At 24.8% G+C, this 21370-nt stretch overlaps 2 long non-coding RNA genes across 2 annotated transcripts; both read right to left on the bottom strand.

The window, feature by feature from the left end:
• Nucleotides 1-88: 88 nt before the first annotated feature.
• Nucleotides 89-6104, bottom strand: LOC139426052 (uncharacterized). Its single transcript, XR_011637312.1, has 3 exons — nt 3320-6104; nt 1693-1707; nt 89-1148 (listed from the first exon to the last, which is right to left on the bottom strand). It is a non-coding gene; the product is annotated as an uncharacterized lncRNA (long non-coding RNA).
• A 2032-nt stretch (nt 6105-8136) lies between these two features.
• LOC139424839 (uncharacterized) lies at nt 8137-14266 on the bottom strand. The gene is made up of 4 exons (XR_011637311.1): nt 13953-14266; nt 9545-12390; nt 8631-8654; nt 8137-8217 (listed from the first exon to the last, which is right to left on the bottom strand). It is a non-coding gene; the product is annotated as an uncharacterized lncRNA (long non-coding RNA).
• Between the last annotated feature and the right edge of the window lie 7104 nt (nt 14267-21370).

Raw genomic sequence — 21370 nt, 5'->3', positions numbered from 1 at the left:
GCTGTAAGAAAATTTCAAAAAATTTTAAAACAATTAAAATATGAATTATTATTTTTAACAGTATTTAAAAGATCTATGCACTCGACGTAATGAATTATTTTTCTAATTTTGAAAGTCTATTTTAATTTCTTTTTCTAAAAATACTTTTTCAGCTGGAACAATAGTCAAAATTGTAAAAATTTGAAATCACATTATAAAAACAAATGATTTTTATCATTCTGTATCTTTCAATACAATAAGTTTTTTTCACTTATAAATTATAGTTCATATAAATTTTACTCATAAATTAAGCTTTTAAGAAATTTAGGATTATTTTTCTCTTATTTTCAATAAGGTGAAAGAACATTAATGTCGTAACACCATCGGTAATTTCACCAGGAAAGTAAGGTGACATAAATATTTTTTTTGATCTCGAAGAATATCTAGAGCTCTGAGAGAACAAAATTATCCTAACTTATCCTTAACTTTGATTCAGAATTATATCGTACTTAAAATAAAATACTTATCGCTTAATTTATTTTTCATTACTTTTTTTGTTATCAATTTTATTTATTTTATTTTTATTTATTTATTTATTTAGTTTGTTATTTTATTCAAAAACAATAGGCGAAATTTTTTAATTATTCATGAACTTTTTATAAGAAAGTAGAAAACAAATATTCTTGAAATTAATTAGTAATTTTAAACCTGAAATCAAGTAAGCATTTAATTCATGATTAGATAAATAATATAAGCTATTTAAATTTTATCCATTTATTTTTTATCTATTTCTTAAGTTTCTTACAATTATTTACATCATTATCTTTAACTTTTTTTTTACATACTTTAAACAATTATTTCACAAAATAATAATTTTTAATAGAAATATACTGTATTAAGGATAAAATATAAATACCTTGTCCTGGTGATCCTCCTCCGCCACCTTGTGGATCTGAAGAAGATATTAGCTATCTTTATATTAGATTCAAAAAGGATACATTAATATGGTAATTATTCTTCCATACTATTCTTATTTAATTTTATACAAAATCTAATTCATAATTACTGTGTAATGAAAATAAATTTATTAATTTTGAGCACTTAAACTTCCCAATATTTTAAAAATAATAATAAATTAGCAAGAAAACAAAAAATCTTACTTCCAACTTCTAAAATTAAAAAAAAAATCAATTGTAATAAAATTAAATATAATTTCTAGAAATTCAAATGCCCTGTCCAAAATGCAACAGGCACTAAATAATATGTTAACAAAATTCAATAAATCAAAAAAGTAAAAAAATGGTTTAACTCCCAATATTTTTTTTGTTCTTTAAAATATGCATTGATATTTTATCATTTCAAATGAGGTCATTAGATTCATCACACCCATTAACATTATTTAATCATTTCATCATCCTACAATGCTAATCATTGGTTTCATTTCAAAATTTATAGCATTTATTAGAATAAATGAGAATAACAGGGTTTTTCTTAAAGAAAATACAAATAGTAAAAGCTAATGCAATAACCATATCTTTCCAATACACTTAATATTGATGGTAAGATTGTTGTTAAACCAATAATTACTTATAAAAAGATAGAACAAAAAGTGGGATTTTAACATTTTTAAAACTATTTGCTAACAATGAACAGCAACAAAAATATAAACTAGTATAGAGCATGCATTTTTAAAAGAAGCAATTCATAACTTACGGTATGTTGGTATACCTAAAATAACAATTTGACTTTAACACAACAAGGCCAAGATAGTGAAGCAAAGGTACATGAATCAAAAACAGTAAGGCAAAGGTTTAAATTCATACTCTGTTAGAATTTTCATTCTAGAATTATGGTAAAATAATCGGCAGCAGTTTACCCATCCAATTAAAAGTCAAGTTTACGTTAAAGAACATTTTTTACCTTTACAGTTTTTAAACCACTTACAATTATCATAGTTTCAAAACTACGAAAAAAAAATTTAACTGCACACCAGAAATAATTCAGCAACATTGTGGTGCTGCCATCTGTGACAGTGTATTCTAATACCACAGTATTTATTGTCATCTAATTTTGCATTCTAACAGCAAAGGGTCACAAATTGCGGAGTGTTGGACACTGGATACTTTTCATGTAATAAAGAAAATGAAGGAAATATTATAGTGTCAAGACTGGGACTTAAATCTCATTTCTGTCATTCATAAGATTGACAGATAAGTCTCTCGGCTATAATACGTACCCACTTCCAGGCAACCTAGTGGCTTCATTAGGTGGATCTAGCTGGTGCTATAAAATTCTAGTTGATTAACCGTATTAAATTAAAGTAATTACTAAACAGTTTTGGATCACAGTTGGCAGTTTGAATACCAACCAATTTAGGATTATTTGACTTTTTTGTTTGAAAATTTTAAAATAACAATTAAATACATTAGTATTTAACCATTTTTTAAGAACAATTTCTAACACTGTACAATACACTCCATTTGAATTTTAGTCTATTTATCCAGTTTCCCATTCAATTACGCGAAACAAAAAATAAAAATTTGCTGAAATTTTTTGAATATAGATATTAAGAGAAAATGATAACTAGCATAAAATAAAAGGAATAAATCTATCGGTAAAACAATAATTTGAATTTATGAGGTAGAATGATACGAAAATGGGTTAAAAGTATATATATATATATTATATTATATTATATTATATTATATTATATTATATTATATTATATTATATTATATTATATTATATTATATTATATTATATTATATTATATTATATTATATTATATTATATTATATTATATTATATTATATTATATTATATTATATTATATTATATTATATTATATTATATTATNTATATATATATATATTATATCAAAATAGCAAGAATTTCAATTTATTCTTTCACGTATTCAATTATTTCAGTTTATTGTTTACAAATGTTTTCAACTAATAATCATGAACCTTCTCTACACATTAATAATTGAGTTTTTAAAAATGCAGTGAATGATCTCCAGTGGTTGATGTGTTTTATTTTTAACTAACACGCCGACGATAATAAATTTTCTTTCTTTCTTGTAAGTTGTTTAGTATCACATTTATTGTGTAAGACATGCTCGCATTCTTTGATTAATTCTACAATTTTCATTTAAAAAGAGTCTGCAGAAAATTTTTTTAGATATGACTTGGATATTTTAATGTAATTTTTAATACAGAAGCATAGTTTAAGAACAGTATAAATGAAAACTAAAAAATATTTCGTTTCAATTTGCATTTAAAAACTCTTAACTAAATACACATGAGAAATAAAGCAAAAGGATCTAGAATTTTATACTTACTATCTCCACCTCCTCCTCCTCCTCCTAGAATGTGTAAAAAATGTTTCAAACTTAAAAACATGCAAAACTTGTAATTATCAACCTGGTATAGAAAACTTTAGACTATTTGACCTTATGAGAAATGCGTCTTTTAAGTTTTTTAAACGTTATTTCAAAGTTTAACTAAAAAATGCCAACATGAAAATTACTATAAAATGTATCACATTTTAACTTTTAGCCATTTACAGATCGAATACAGAAGGTATTCACTATATTATATTTATTTCTCATTAAATTCACATTTTTAAAAGTTGTCGTAGTACTTCGTACCATATGTAAACGGATGGTTATGTGACAAAACCTTTTTTAAAAAAAATTTGGAACGACTTTTGCTGTTATCAGAAATTACGTATATTTTAGTTAATAAGGCTGAATAGGTTGAATTTTGTTTAGAATAATAAGCCTTTTTGAAAACAAATTTGGAATGACTTTTGCTGTTATCAGAAATTACGTAGATTTTAGTTAATATGGCTGAATAGATTGAATTTTGTTTAGAATAATAAGCCTTTCTGAAAACAAATTTGGAACGACATTTGCTGTTATCAGAAATTACGTAGATTTTAGTTAATAAGGCTGAATAGGTTGAATTTTGTTTAGAATAATAAGCCTTTTTGAAAACAAATTTGGAACGACTTTTGCTGTTATCAGAAATTACGTATATTTTAGTTAATAAGGCTGAATAGGTTGAATTTTGTTTAGAATAATAAACCTTTTTGAAAACAAATTTGGAACGACTTTTGCTGTTATCAGAAATTACGTAGATTTCAGTTAATTAGGCTGAATAGGTTGAATTTTATTTAGAATAATTATTGGGGGAATGCAATATAATACAGTAGAATAAAAAGAATATGATGCATGTTTAGTATTTAAAAAGCTGCTAAATGCGAAAATTTAATAATGTTATTCTTATTGGTTTTTTGTACATCAGTTTGCAATATTAAAAATTGCAATAAAAACTTCCACTTTAATAATTATGCATTTTTTTTACTGGTATTGCAACTTCATATTGAAAAAAACTTGCAACTTATATTTAAATAAACTAATTAAACAAGTCTGAGTTACAAAATACTTTGTTTTAATAAGATATTGAGTATTTAAAAATGAGAAGCAGAAGTTAAAATTTTTTCAACAAATATGTCCCCGAATATGAAATTTCCCTTTATGTAGAAGTAAAATTAGAAAAAAATATTAAAAAAATAAGCGTAAAAAAATAAAACTGTATATCAAGTTGTAAGGTAATTGCTACTTACCTCCACCACCCCCATCTAATAATATAAATTTGTATTGGTGAAAAAAAAACAGAATTATCAAAAACAAACCACTTTAACATAAAATAACTAGCAATACTGCAGCTTGAAAATTAGAAAAATTTGATGTAAATGATTAGGTAAATCATCTTCAACTCGAAACTATTTTTTTATTAAATTCGTTTTAATAACTTGTCGTTAGCACTAATATTAAAGACGAAAAAAATAAATGAATTATTACAAGTGTATTAATTTTATAGTTGCCTTTGAATGTGTAACACGTCCATAAAAAGCGCTAATGTCTATGAAAAAACGCTAATCATATTTTAAAATTATAGCAATTACGGTACGCATAGATTCTGTAATTTACTGGTCATATATTTTTAAAGCAAGCAGTCTGTCTACTTAAAACCAGTTGGAAGGTTTAAAAAAATACTTCCAGCTTTCAACAGAGTATTTTATTTTTTGTATTTTTTATTTATTTATTTACTTTATTTTGAAGTTAAATCCCACAACATTAAAATGTTCATATAGGTAAATTTCAGAGCATAGAGCATTCAGTTGAATTAGAAATCTTCAAACTGCATGAGAATTTTCTATTGTTAATCTGTTATATTTAATCTGTAAATCTGTTAAAATTTTGGATTACTACGTTTAATTAACAAATTGATTCTACATGTTTTTTCCTAACATTTTACGGTGTAAAAACTGAATGACTCAGTCCTTCAAAATATATTCAAACTGCATGATAATTTTCTGTTGTTAATCTGTCATATTTAATTCGTAAATCTGTTAAAGTTTTGGATTACTACGTTTAATTAACAAATTGATTCTACATTTTTTCCCTAGCATTTTACGGTGTAAAAACTGAATGTCTCAGTCCTTCAAAATATATTCAAACTGCAACGACAATTTTCTGTTGTCAATCTGTTATATTTAATCCGTAAATCTGTTAAAGTTTCGGATTACTACGTATAATTAACAAATTGATTCTACATGTTTTTCCTTAACATTTTACGGTGTAAAAACTGAATGACTTAGTGCTTCAAAATATATTCAAACTGCATGAGAATTTTCTATCGTTAATCTATTATATTTAATCCGTAAATCTGTTAAAGTTTCGAATTACTACGTTAAATTAACAAATTGATTCTACATGTTTTTCCCTAACATTTCACGGCGTAATAACTGAATGAATCAGTCCTTCAAAATATATTTAAACTGCATAAGAATTTTCTATTGTTAATCTGTTATATTTAATCTGTAAATCTGTTAAAATTTTGGATTACTACGTTTAATTAACAAATATATTCCACATGTTTTCCCTAACATTTTGCTGTGTAAAAATTGAATGACTCAGTCCTTCAAAATATATTCAAACTGCATGAGAATTTTCTATTGTTTATCTGCTATATTTAATCTTTAAATCTGTTAAAATTTCGGATTACTACGTTTAATTAACAAATGGATTCTACATGTTTTTCCCAAACATTTTACGGTGTAAAAACTGAATGACTCAGTGCTTCAAAATATATTTTCTTAAATATAATCATTCTGATATATATCATGTTAAAATATAAAAGACTATTGAGTAAATTATCGAATTTTAGTGCTTTAAAAAGTAATTTTCTCTATTTGAGGAAATATTTAAATAAATTATTAAGTGATATTTTTATTAATTATAAAATTATACATAAAAACAGACAAAAAAAACACTGAGACATTAAAGTAACTTAATTTTTTTAGAATCTCTTTTTTTTGGGGGGGTGGAATTATACTGAAAAAATTTTGCGCAAAATAATGTGAATTGTCCAAAATAATCATCCTAAATAACGTGAACTAAAATTTTTTGTTTGTTTGTTTTCTTATTGAACTTTAATAAAACTTTATATTCAATTATTTATTATAATCTTTTTGCCGTTTCCCTTTGTTCTGAATAGAATACATTTTAAACGGAATTGAACATAGTTCTAAAATGAGTAGGTTAGCAAATGTACATAAATTCTATGAAAATTCTGAACGATCAGAAATAGTTCAACCAATAGAAGTTAAATAAATAGCAAAATATAATATGTAAAGAGCTTGTAACTTACTTAATTGTTCTGAAATGAAACAAAATTATTAATAGTTATATACAATTAATTTGTGCTATGATGAATAAATATTAATACTATAAAAACTTTTTAACTTTAAAAAAGTAACTCCAGACTGTTAGAAAATTTCAAGTATAATATTGTACTGCTATATTACATTTAAATTTGACTTTATTTAATTTTTTGGAGATATTTATTTTGTTACTTGAGACGATTTTAAATGTTTCTGATGAGTCGCAGAAGAAGATTTCTTTTGCCCTCCCGATTGACACTCGCAATTCAGGTACCAGTAGGGCAGATTTCCGGACCACTCTTTCAGAGCATCATATTAGGTCACCAACGTTGCTTTGTAACAGTAAGGACGTATAGTAGAGAGACAAAAATAACATTTATGCATTATCCGGGATTTGAGACCAGAACCTTTGTAATTTGAGGTCAGCTTCTTGTATAATTTTGCAAAATTTTCCCAAATTTTATGCAGAAACACTTCGTTTCTGTGTCACTTGGATGATCGTTCCCTTGACAATTATTGTCGAATAAACATTGGCATCCATTTCCCCTGCTTAAGACCTATTTTAATCCTACCCTTAGCTACGACTTTATTAGCCAGCTGAATAGAAAGATAGACAAACAAATAATATGTATTAAATTTGCTATTACCAATTCTAATAAAATTATTTTGGATAAAGAGTTAAAAAAGTCATACGTAATTCTTGAAAAAACTACTCATGTTAATAACAAAATAGATAGAAAGAATATTAATAATAAAGAAAACACAGAAAGGGCTCATCTATCAGAATTTTCTAGGTACAATCCCACTTAACAAACTAAAATTATCTCATGAATAACAAATAACTACCTTAAATACTATTTACATTAAATACTTAAGTGGTTTAAAAATAGAATTATTAGTTTAAAATTTACTTTTAATGCAAGTTTTATGTTAAATTTAATGTTTTAGTTGTTTTTTTCTTATTAAATCTGAAATTAAATTAATTTTAAAAAAATACGAAAATGACTTGACAATATGTTGTCTTATCAAAAGTCTCCTTTTTATTTCCTTATTCAAAGTCTTCTTCATAATTTAAAAATTAAAAATTAAAAGCATTCTCACATGTTATTATTCCCATCCACTATTTCCTATTTTTAAATTGGAGTATGTAAGAACTAACATTTTAAGGTCTTCCCTAAACCGAACTGGGAGAACTGTGGAAATCTCTCGACCAAAACTTTGTATGAGTCACAGAATAATTCCTTCTTTGCATGTGACTTAAGATTTCACCTGGAAACTTTCTCAAGATTTTCCCTAATTTTTATACCGGAGCACTTTCTTCTGAAAATCATGGTTATGTTTAAATGAATATTGGCGCCAAGATATTTTTAACAATTTGACTGATATGCAAATGAGTAGTAGTAGCAATCGCAATTTTTATTTAGATTTCCTTCCAATCTTATCTCTGTAAAGAAATTAATAAGTTTTAAATAAAATACTTACGTTTCAAGTTTTCAATTTGAGCACCTGAAATAGTTATTAATTAAAATAGTTTGCTGAGAAAGATTTTAAATTTGTTTTCTTAATTTTAATAATGCTAAGCATATATTATGGTGATGATGATGAAGTATATGTTTTAACTGTTTCTTTGTTCGCGAAAAATACTTTTTTTTAATAGTTTAAATTCAATTGCAATTTGTAGTACCTGTCTAAAACTTTCAAACTTTTCTTCATAAGTAATTGCATTTATTTTCTGTTTCTTAATTTCCTTTTATTTTCAATAAGAGATGGATTATTCGATTCGTTTATTAATAACATGATATTATAAATAATTCAAAAGTTCTTAGTTAAAAATACTGTACACAATGGTAAATGAAAAGATAACAAAGAATACAACTATTTTTGAAGGGAATATAAATAAAGAAGAAAATCAAACTTACTTCCCAACTGACTTAAAAGAGCCTCTGAAAATTAATAGCAGCAATGTTTTATCCTTATGTTTCTGAATGAAAAAGTTACAATATTTCTTAAGCATTAAAGTATAAACTTAAAAAGTGCTTTTTATGCATAATCGAGAGATTAATAAAAATACACTGACATTATTACTATCTTTCAAACTCAAACAGAATCAAGGAATAAATATTCACAAATTGGGAGTTAATCAAAACATGCAAATAAAGTTAATTAAAACCAAATTTATTTATCGCAAAGTTAAATAAAACTACATTTATATTAAAATCCAAATAAATTGTCTACACACCAAAAGCTGCCAATTTAATTTTAAATCGAACAAAAAGACACTATCAAAATATGACATATCATAGTAAAGGATAATAGACAAAAAACAACAGCGTTAATTTAGTGTTGAAACTTGAATGTGGTTCTAATAAACGTCTTTCAACTGCACCTTACTTCTAAGTAAAGGATTAAAACATCAAATAAATATGTTCACGTTAAACCACTAGCAACTGTTTCGTAAAAATATTTAATTATTTCTTTCTTTGTACTTTTAATGCCTGGTAAAATATTTAGAATATTTCTGTGTGTTTTCTTGCTGTAAAAAAGTTTTTGAAAAATTAATAGTTCATTTTTTGCTCGTAATTAGGACACACTAATAAACTTTAACAAAAATAAAAAATTTATGTTAAATTTATCTTTATTGTAAGCGAAATAATGTACTATTATGAATAAATTGCGTAGTTAAAAATATTTTCTCCTGATATCTACTGATAATCTATAATTTCAATAGAAATCTTCAATTTCTCTACGATAAAAATCATTTAACTAAATTAGTTTCATGTTTTTAAAAGAACTTTTATCCTGATTTGCTTTGATTTCATTTACTTATACTTACGTGGAATTTGACTAAAACCTAGAAATATTGATTTTATTAAATTTCAGATGCATGGCAAAATATTTAAATTTTTTTTATTTTAAAATATTACCATTTATTCTTAATAAATTACTTATGGAACCATGAAATATATATAGAAAAATGAAATTAAGAAATTATAGTTATAAAGGAAAGAATGTAATACTTTATTTGTGATTTATGTTTCAATTGAAATACTTGAGTTTACAAAAGCAATTTTACAGTCTCTACATTAAATTATGATTAGATATAAATTTTATAGAAAGTAAAATTTAAGTAAGTAAAATGTATTCCAAAATATCTAACTAAAGACATTTTATTTAAGATATAATCAATAATTAAAATAGATTTTTAAAAATTATAAGAAGTACAATAGTTATGTCACTTTATACATACTTGAAAATTCTGTGGAAGGAGGAAAATGTATTTTATAACATTACTAAAATATACTCATAACAAGAGTTTTGTACTGAAATTCAATATAGTAGGTAATTCTAAAAATATATTATCAATATTCATCTAAAATTAAGTAGTTACCGATAAGAAGAATTTCAAAAATTATGTTATCTGAGAGCTAATATGCAAATTTTGCTAATAATATGCTAATTTTATAAATATGCTAATTATGCAAATATGCTAATATTACTAATAATATGCTAATTTTATAAAAATTAAATATAATTAAATTTTTGGAAGAAATTACGCATTTTGTCTAAACACTGGTACAGTCAGTTTACATAAATATTTCATGAGGACAACAACAAATTTAAATAATATTTAACTCATAATTTATATTTTTTAAAAATTCTTGAAATATTAATTTTAAATATTTAAATAGGAATTTTAAATATTCAAGTAATAATTGAAAATATCGACATCTGCTATTTCAATGCATTAAAAATTGCCATATTATAATGAAAACTTATTTTATTTAAAAAAAAAAGTTCCTAACATATTTTAATTCTAATCATTACCTTGCGTTTTCTTAATTAAACATTCCATTTTACACTTATTATTAATACCTTTTATTTCTCATAAAAGCATTTTAATTTATTGTGTTTATAAAGAAGCATATATCAGATTTAAAACAATTTTAGATCACAGTTATTGAAATTTTTCGAACTAGAATTTCATTTTTTTTTCTACTTTATACTATTCTTTTTGCATGACTCTGTTTTTGAACTACATACCAAAACTCAATTCTCAGAGTTTTAAAAAAAAAAACAATTACATCTAAAAATTTTATTCTTGATTTATACTTACGGAATGTCTCTATAAAAAGATTTGTAAATATAAATATTTTTGTACCACAACAAGTATTCAAATAAGACCTGATAACAAATTAGTTTTCCTCTGTTTTAAATAATTATGTCATTATAAATTTTGGCAATTTTATTAGTATTGGAGGGACCGGAAAGTGTATTTTTGATTCATTTAATATTAGTTAGTAAAACTGATTTTTCGATCCATTTCGATTCATTTTCGATCCGGCATTGAAATGTTGTGGCTAACGAGGGTGAATACATTATTCAAAAAATAAAATCTTCATAACAAATATCAAATGCACCAAAGTGACATTACTTTCCGCCCCCCCTAATATTTTACAAACCATCTTAAATTTTTTGAAATGGAAATTCCATGAAACTGAATTCCAAATTGGTAACTAGATTTATAATTTATGTGAAGTAAGCACTGTGTTCATTTGCTGAAAATATGTCTGCTGTTTTTACTAGAAAAGTTTAAAAAAAATATTAGGGGAGAATGGGGTCAATTGTAACATTTTTTTAATTAACTATTTTTAACTAACAAAAAATCCAATATATTATTAGTATTAACTGACAGACGAGTAAAGTAGACTATCCTCTACTAAAAAAAAATACCTTATTTTAAGTGTTATTATATTAGTTATTTCTAATTTTTTACAGTCGTGCACTTGTTACAATTGTCCCCACTTACGGGGTCAATTGTAACAGTTCATAAATTCAACTAAAACATAGTTAATTATGCATATTATCATAGTTGTGATATATTTTTTATTGATCAAAATAGTAATGATGTTTTAGGAGTAAATATAATAATGAGCTGAGACCAAAAGGGTTAAACTTTTAACTTTAAGGAGTTAAAAGTTTTAATGTATGCTGTGAAAGGTGACAAATAAAATAATGCACATGCAACATAATATAAATGATATAGGAAACTATTGAAGGTTCTTAAAGAGTTAAGTCAGTGTTTCCCAAAGTGTGGTACGCGTAACCCCAGGGGTACGGGAACAGTTTATCGGGGGTACGCGTTCTTATGCGAAATATCTTGCAACAAAGGAAATTTCAAGAAATTTTATTTAAAAACAAAGCTAGCCATGAAAATATACGATTACGAATTTTTCTACTGGCTATATTTTGCAGAGTTAACAGTTAATAATTAGTGGTGTCAACAGCCAGCTTTAAAATTGATTTGTTGAATAGTTTAAATTTTAAGAACTCAGTGACCATAAAGGGAATTTATATTAACTCAGATTATGAATAATTAAGAAAAAAATATGTTTTATTCCAATCAACTATGAAGACTTAAATGCAGTTTTAAAATGCAAACACCTTTACTGATTTGAAAAATCTCTTGAACCGAAAAAAAATATGCTCTTTGCGCCAATGTATATATCAAACGATTCAGTTGTATTATTTATTTCTTTGATTAAAAATTTTTTTCTTTTCTTCATAAATAAGACAAACATATTACAGACTTGATTTAAATCATTAAGTTAGAATATTAAAAGAAGATTATTTATTGTACATCAATAAATAAAAATTAATGGAACTTACGTTGAGCTTCAACTGAAAGGAGACAGACAATCAAATTAATAAGGAACTAATACGATAGAAATGCTAAAATAATAAAGTTGGACGCGTAAGTTTAAAAAATTAACAAACAACAAAATATTATTTTTATTACTTGGATTTTAGCACGAAACCTTTAAAATTTGATTTGAAATACAAAGTTTACTTTATGCTGAATCTCTACTATTGTTTGACTAATGCGTATAAAATTATTGGTTTTCATTTTTTTTAAAACTGAATTTTTATTCTATTTTTTTTAATATTTACAAGGATTCTTTTTAATTCTCAATTTTAACTTGTAATTTTTTAACTCATACAAACTATCTAATTGCAATTTGCAATTTTCCCGATTTTTCTAACTAAGGTAAGTTATCTTAAACTTACTTCAAGAAATAAGTTTTCTAAACCATCTTTTGAATAAATAATTTAAGCTTTTAGCCATACATTAAAATTTTACATTTTTAAATCTTTAAAAAAATGAACTTTTGTAAATATTAAAGTAATTAAAAGTAACATATTTTGTTTGAATATTTTGTTTTAAACGCTTACAAAATATGAGTATATAGGATAATGCATTATTATTTTCCAAATATTTCATAATTTATTTTTTAATATAAATGAAAGTTTTTTTTAAAAGTGTATGTCGGTAGTTAATGCGGTAGTTAATGTCGGTAGTTTAAATATATTTATTATATACATTACATTTTTATTTATTTTTAACGAAATGCAAAAATAAACATTGTAAAAAATGATTTAATGAAATATGGAATGAAACAATAATTTAAATTAATTATCAAAGAGACTATGATTTAAATTAATAGATAGAAAAACTCAACGTTGAATCAAATACTTGATACTGCCTTCGCCTCTGCATCAGATAATTGACTAAATTTTGGAGGTAATTAATAGCTGATAATTCATTTTTATTGAGAAAATAAATAAAACATATGTCCAATTTACTTGTTTTTTAATGTAAAGTTTTGATATTTTTCTTTGAGCTCTACACATTTTTTTACATATAAAATATAATAAAATAAATAGATGTGGGTACTAATTCAGCTTTAGAAATGAATTAAATGAAGTTAATAGACAATTCTGCTACATTTAAAATCAAAGTAAATATGCAAAAACGCATATTTGGTGCTGTTGAATAAAATTGAAATAGGTTTTCTTCATAGCACGGATGGAAGCATATAATTTTGAATTGATTATAAAATGTGTGTTTCTGATTTTATTATGCGCTTCTTTAAGATTAGCTATAATTTTTGCATTAGATATATTGTATTTAGTCATTAATTTAACTAATTATGCATATTATTATAAAATATTTACAACATATAACAAATTTTGTTGTTTACAGGTCTGTAAAGATTTTATTTCAAAAGAATGGTTTTTGATACTAAAATATAATGTAAGAAATGTTATGATGAGATCTGCGTCTTTTTTTTCAATACAAGTCTTCTTATTTAATCTTATGAAATTTTTCCAAATTTATATTCATCCAAAATCATCATTTTAAATCATTATCTGTGATAAACGTAAGCAAAAAGTCAACTTACTTCTTACAAGAAATACAACGGCAAAAATGCCAAGGGCTAAAAGGTTAGGTGGCGCCATTTTCATCTAGACAATCAACTAGATCAGAGATCTTTAGCAATGATACTCTGATAAGGAAAGTTTATGACAAAGCGTACAGGCCGTTTTATACGGCTGTTAATATTTTACGTTCTTCAGGTGTATTTAACCATCTGATAAAATCTATCAGACTTTATCGTTATATACTTTAGTTTTGCTTAGATATGGGAAATCAATTGGTTTTTATGTTCTTAAAACCAATTATTTTAAAAATTTTAATCTTGTTTTTTTACGTCTTATACATAAAGGGAAATGCAAGACGCCATCTATACGTGCAATAGTGCCACATGATTTTTATTTTTATAAGTATTCAAGTTATTTTTAATGTATGATAACCTATCTGATACATTTTTAGACTTTGTGTCATATAATAAATGTCAATTTATTTTAGATTTTAGATTTTGTTTTGGGGAATATATGACAATTTATCAAAGTATTTGAAAATTTTGAACGATAAAAGAAATTTTTAATACAAGTTTAAATAGTTTTGATTTTTCTTAATTCCTTGTAAATTTGTATATTTATTTCGGTTTGCACTTACCACAGTGCTGACGAAATTGCGAGAAAGTTAAATTTTCATGGGTAAATGTGTAATTTAATATTGATAACATTTAAAAGATTTCTGAGATCGCCAAAGATTTCTCACAACAAAGTCCAAGTTGCGTTCCGCAAAAAACCCGATTCAATTGTACTTTACATTTGCCTAATCATTTAGGTTAAACATTTCAAAGATTGTTCATGAAAAGCAACAAATCTTATATTCGGATTTGTGGATTCATTATTCATGCCAGCGATAAAATAAAATATACCAATGTGTGTAGGCCGGAGTATCTCAGGAGATAGTTTGCCTGTTTTCTAGATTCAATGCAAGCCAGATTCAATGTCTGATTGACTCTTAAACTTCTACCAACGCGCATTCTTATCAATGATGAGGAATAATTCTCCAAAAAAAGACAAAATATGATCGAAGTTCCCTTAACACTGTATTAGCGAAGAAAATTTACTACTCATTTTAAACCACATTAAAAAAAATCCATGGAAACAATTAAAACAATGTTTTCTTTTTAAAAAATAAACTTTTTTTCGGATTTGATTCTGAAATTACAAAGCCAAGGAGTTATTTGATAAAAGCCGCGCTATTTCTGGCAGAATTAGCTTTCCAGCACCGACAATAATAATTATTAATATCGTAGCATGGATTTTAATGAATTAGAATAAAATACTAAATTTACAATGGAACCTATTTCTCATATTTAACCCACGGAGATGTTTAGTTGATTCATGTTTCCAGCTTTAACCGAATTCAGTATCGATTCGATCTCCAATTGTAGGAGCATCATGATATGAAGTCTTTGTTTTTTGCTTGACGAACAAAACATGTTTGACTACCTCGTGAAATACAAACGCAAATAAATTTTTCAAAAGTCTTAGAATGGACATTCAAACCTAATGCGATGGTAAGTTGATTCATAATAGATTTCTAACTTTTGCAAAACTAAGTACCAATTCAGGCAATCCTTACTTCACTTTGATAAGAAGTTTTTTTTTCTTTTTCGCTTGACTAACGTGATTATCTTGCTCTTGTAAAACAAACTTAAATTAGTTTTATTCAAAATGTCTTAAAACAAATATTCTTCCCATGGTAATGCTTTGCTAATTCATAATACTTTTCTAGCTGTAACAAGGCTCAGTATTGGTTTCGTCTATCTCTAGTTGTACAAACACCATGATATAAACTTTTTTTTCTTCGTTTAGCCGACATAATTGCCTTACTTATTCACCGCAAACATAAATCAATTTTATTATGAAAGTCTTACCAGCAAAGTATGCAACTAGTAAACTCTTATTCAAACAAAGTTAATATTAAATCGAAGCGTATATCTCAAAACCTCGAAAAAGATACAAATTAGCAGCCAGATCTTCATTATTAGAGTCCATTTTATTTACTTTTATACTAACAAAAGATTCGTAGCTGCTGTACATTCGTGATGTAACGATTAGGTTACACGCCAATGGTAACATATCTCAGGTTTTTTTAATACATAGCTTATTTCCCATTAATTTCCTATAGCTCTTTTTTTATTAATTTCCTATTACCAAGATTAATGTATCATCATTGGAGTCAATAATAGTATGAAGATTTTTTATGGCTCCCCAAAACTAATAAGTACTTTTTCAATTTTAATTTTACTATTTAGTACACAACTTATTTTTTTCAGTTTTTACCTATAACTAAAATTAATTAAGCATCATTGACAGCAATAAAAGTTTGGCAATTTCTAATTTTTTTTTCTAAATGTATTAATATCATTTCTTCATGACATTTTCCACTTCCGTACATAATTTTTTTTAAAAAATTCAATTCCCTTTTATAAGTTTTTTAGTTTAATAAAAACAAGTTTTAAAGACATAATTATTATCAAAATAATCATGAAGTTTCATATAACTCGAGAAAGAATAGTCTACAGTAGTTCACCTAAGCTACCACGTTCAAATTAATCATTTAATGCAATTGACATTAAAAAACAACTAAATACTATTAAAAAACGTGCAATAAGCCATTTCTTTGTCAGATGGAGCCATCTATAAGCTAGCAAACATTACTGACGTAATCCATAAAATATTTGAAAAAGTTGATTTATCTTTAATTTTATTTAAAACAATGACTGACCATGAATTTATGATTTTTTTACTCATCCCTCTCAAACGGACAGTAGTAGAATGTTTTAATGTTGATAGTGTTAGATTAAAATTTCAGTCGCAGTTTAAACAAAGGAATGTATATTTTTAAAAGTCAAATGCAAAAAGAGCAATGATGTATGATAATAAAATCATTTTTAGAGAACTTATCTAGCTATTGATAATAGTAGCTGATAACTATCTAATTACATTATTTGTTAAATATTTGTATATATTTCGAAAGAATATGATTTGTATTTACAAAAAATATTTATAAATGGTGAAACAGGACTACTAAGTAAACCGTCTTAGTTTATTGTAAAGGCATAAGGCTAATAAAATATATTTCAAGTACACTTGCTAGTAGTTCCATTTATGTTTTAAAGTCAAATGTTTGATGCCGGATAATATGGAATTTAATGCTAACAGTCATATCAGGTGAATTAAAGCATAAAAATTCAATTATCATTAATTTATAATCATCACTTAAAAATTACTATGCTTTTTCTTTGTTTAATTTACATTAATTACTGAACTTTAAGAGTACAAATTTTCTTCAGATTAATTAATTTTTTTCTCAAAACTCGAAGATATTCATAATAAACTACATTATAGAACACTTTTCTCCCAATAATATCTACTATAATTTGCCAATATTTTCTATTTATTATAGTCGATTTTTGTTAATTCAACAATAAGTCTTATAGGTCAGATTTATTATTTAATATTCATTTTAGAATTCTTCATTTACCAAAAAACACTAATATATTAATTTTCTTTTCATTTTGAAGCTATTATGCATACTTTTAAAATCGCAAATTTTATTGGAATCTTATGGAAAGTGCATCATATTAAAAATAATGAAAATTTTCTAAATTAGTTTTTAAAAACATTGATTACTCCACTAGGAGAATACACTGAAGCAAAGTATAAGATTTAGTAAAGTTAGATTAAGATTTTCAATTAAGAAGGTGGACTTATAGAAGTCTTTCTAAATTTATAATTTTAATTTTTTTATACTAAAAAAAATTTCCTCTGCGTCTTTTTTCTACGATAAACTATTTGTTTACTTCTATCTTCAGTTGTGGATGAAATTTCTATAAGAAATATTACATATTTAATGTGTCAAAACCTCTTGCTCGTTTAATTGCGATTATAAGTTGTTTTTCATTATAAAGCAAAACAAACTGGAATGTGAAATGATAATGAAGATGATACAGTAGATGACTTATTACCTAATCTTTTATTGTTTGTTGGTTTCATAAATTTATTGTTCACCGTAAATTACTGTTGTCGGTTGTATAAATTTATATTTATATTAAAAGATTTTACTTATCAAATGAAAGAATATTACATATCTGATCGCATTTATAAATGATAATATTATAATTAACTATATATTCACATGTATTATTAATACTTCTTACCTGAACAATAATATTAAGTTTCACACTTTTGTAAGAGATAATTATTAAATCATGATAATATTCTTAATACGTTCATAGTTTCATAAGCTTTCATGAACTACATTTCAGAATGCTTATGAGGGATAATATTCATAAGATAGTCTTCATGAACGAATAATTCATGAAGACCGATAAAGCTTGTATCATAGTATTTTCGAATGATTGTTTTCATGTTATCATCTTCATATGCAAGAGATTAATGTTATATCATTACATTTAAAAACGCATGCTATCAAACAATATCAGCTATCAAGTCCTCGTTCTCTTTTGCATAAATACAACACATAAATACCTTCACTGAAATAAAACTCTCAAAATATTATGAGTGTATGTCAATTTTTACTACTATTACGATAACGATTTTTAAATCAAAGGCAGGTAACATAAAGCTGATTTTTCACTATTCACAAATTCGAAAACTGAACGAAACAACGCAAATTTAAAACAATTTTAAGCATTTTTAACACTTCGAACTGTTATTAAGAAATCGGGATCAAGTAGTCCAAAATATCATTAAAAGGTATTAAAGTTGTCAGTTAAATTTCATTCGAAGAAAAAATAAGTTTTCAAATGTTTGTGATTTTTTTAAATTATTAAAATATTACTTTTCAAATCATTATTTAAAAAAATACTTTCTTTTGAGTAAAGTTACATTTATCCCTTAAAAATCAAAAGAATAATGTAATCCGAGAAAAGAAAAAGTTCAAGAAAATAGATAATTTAGATAATTAGATATATACATATAATAAATTTTAATTAATGCAAAGAAGTATATTAAATTATCGATTTAATGAACTGTTTTCTGTTATTCAAGAATGAATATAATTTTTCCCAAAGAGGAACATTTTTTATCTTAAAATAGTAATGCGATTTTATTAATTTAAATAAATTATAAAAATTTACTTTGCTTTGTTTCAATTGAGATTTTTATTTTGGCAAACAATTGGAACATTATTTAAGGCAATTTGATATTAATTGTTTTAACGAAAAAGTTTATATAAGCTAAAGCTTATAACCAAGTTTGCACACACAAATGTTTTTATTTAATACCTGTTTAATATTTATTACCCTTTCGAATCATAAGTTTAGTCTATTGCTTTATTTTACCCGGATGTTAAAAAAATATTTACATTCTGAAATATTATATTACAATCTAAATATTTATTTTAAGATCTGGGATTTATAAGCATTTTTAAAATTATTTAAAAAGAACTTTAAAGAATTAAAAATTGTATTAATAAGAAAATTGTCTTTGCATGTAAGAAATAAAGCAAAAAGTATACATTTTCAAAATAAATGAATTAAAAATTTGTTATCATTCACTACGAACTACATCTAGCTTATCATAATAATTGATAATTATAAATCAATTACTACTATAAGATTGACACTGTCTAATTGTTATTCTATCTAGACCGGAAATATTTGAAAGCTTCGAATTAGGAAAATTAATTGATAAATATTAAAAAAGAAAAACACTTCAAAATGGAATAATTTCCCTGATTGGCGCATTAAAATTGTTTAATGAAAGTTTGTTTATTTCTCTATTCAACGATATTTCTGCTTTTCTACGCAATCGTTAGATTCTTTCCTTAATTTTTCTACATAAATATGATTAAGAAGCAAGAAATTGTATTTTAAATACAAAAGAATTATTAAGTCTAACGGTAAAAAAAATTATCAAAATGCTTTACAAGATACTAAGGTACTTGATTTTTTTAAACGAAACTTAAATCATATCCTTTGTCAAAAAAAATACTAGCGGACTTAAATGTAAGTGAAAAGTATGTAACAAACAGAAAATACGAGTAGGCATTGACAGTTTCTTCTCCTAAATTAGAATGTAAATCATTGTTAATCAAAGGATAATACAGCAATATATTTTTCAGGCTGTATTAATTAATTGCATAAATTGTTGAATAAATTGTTTTTGATTATTCGAAATGTGTGTTTATGTAAAATAAAGCACAGAATTTTTTTGTATTGCTAATTGATTATGTTTAGAGAAAGTTTTACTGTTTTCACCTAATGAAATAGGGCATTTTTTGCATAAAAACTAACTATTTTACTAATTATGAAAAGAGAAAAGTTTACTCATTTTTTACATTACGAATCATTTCAAAATTTTCAAGTTATAGAAAGAAATATTAAATGACCGTCAAAAGTTTTCCAAGGTATATGAAGAATTGTGTATTGATAAAAACAAATTCAATGTAACAGTATTTCTTATACAAACAAATCATCAAATATCAAGATCAATAACTATATAAAAATTTTATTTGAACAAGCAAATGTGTTTGTTCTCATTCCCTTACGCATAGTCTGGCCATTAATATACTAGATCAGCATAAAAAATAATAAATTCAGATGCTTTAATTGTTTTATCTCATATTTTAAATTTAAATAATTAATACAAATTTAGTATTTATTTTTATAAGATAAATTGTTTTACTTTCAAAAGTAAAAAAATAAAAATAAAAAGCATTTCTCTTAAATTGATTAAATTATACCATTTAGCTTGGTTGCATAATTCTATTTAACACAGTTAAAATAACTATATAGCGTGAATATATTATCTTGAATAACTAAACAAATTTTATTACATTTTTAATTTCCGTACGTTAATTTAAATACGTTACATGGTTTTATACTTATAACACATATTTTTGGTAATCCTATGTGTCAAAAAACTCTTATATAGTTCAAATACATTTGTCTTTTATTGTTTTGTATATTTTGTAATTTTCATTTATATATATTTGTAATAACAGGGCTCCAACCCTGTTATCAGTGTTGTATTTAGCTTGAAATAACTGCAGTCATAAGCCATCAGACGTTCTAAACAGGTTTATTTATATGTTGGCTGGTATTGCTAACAATTCACGTCCCCACTCCTGCAAAGGAGGGGGAGTGGACAAGACTCCGGACAATCCCGAAACAGCTTATCGGGATCACATCAAGATGAAAGGACACGCAAAACTATGCGTTCTTACGTTTTATACCAACATAGATTTGAAGTAAAAAGGCACATTTCGTACATTCCTTGTATCCTTACGCATTAAGGAAAATCATTTCTGCTTCCTTATATGGAATTGAAAAAGGGAACGATTCTAAAAATAACTCTTCCCTTGAAATATAAATCTATTTATATTTCAATGGTATGTTTTCAGCCTTGAATTCCCAAAATAGAATCTCTC

Source organism: Parasteatoda tepidariorum, chromosome 7 (genome assembly GCF_043381705.1).
Source record: "Parasteatoda tepidariorum isolate YZ-2023 chromosome 7, CAS_Ptep_4.0, whole genome shotgun sequence".
Lineage (NCBI taxonomy): Eukaryota > Metazoa > Arthropoda > Arachnida > Araneae > Theridiidae > Parasteatoda > Parasteatoda tepidariorum.
Note: the sequence above shows the minus strand (reverse complement) of the source record. Positions and strands in the feature narration are given on the sequence as shown.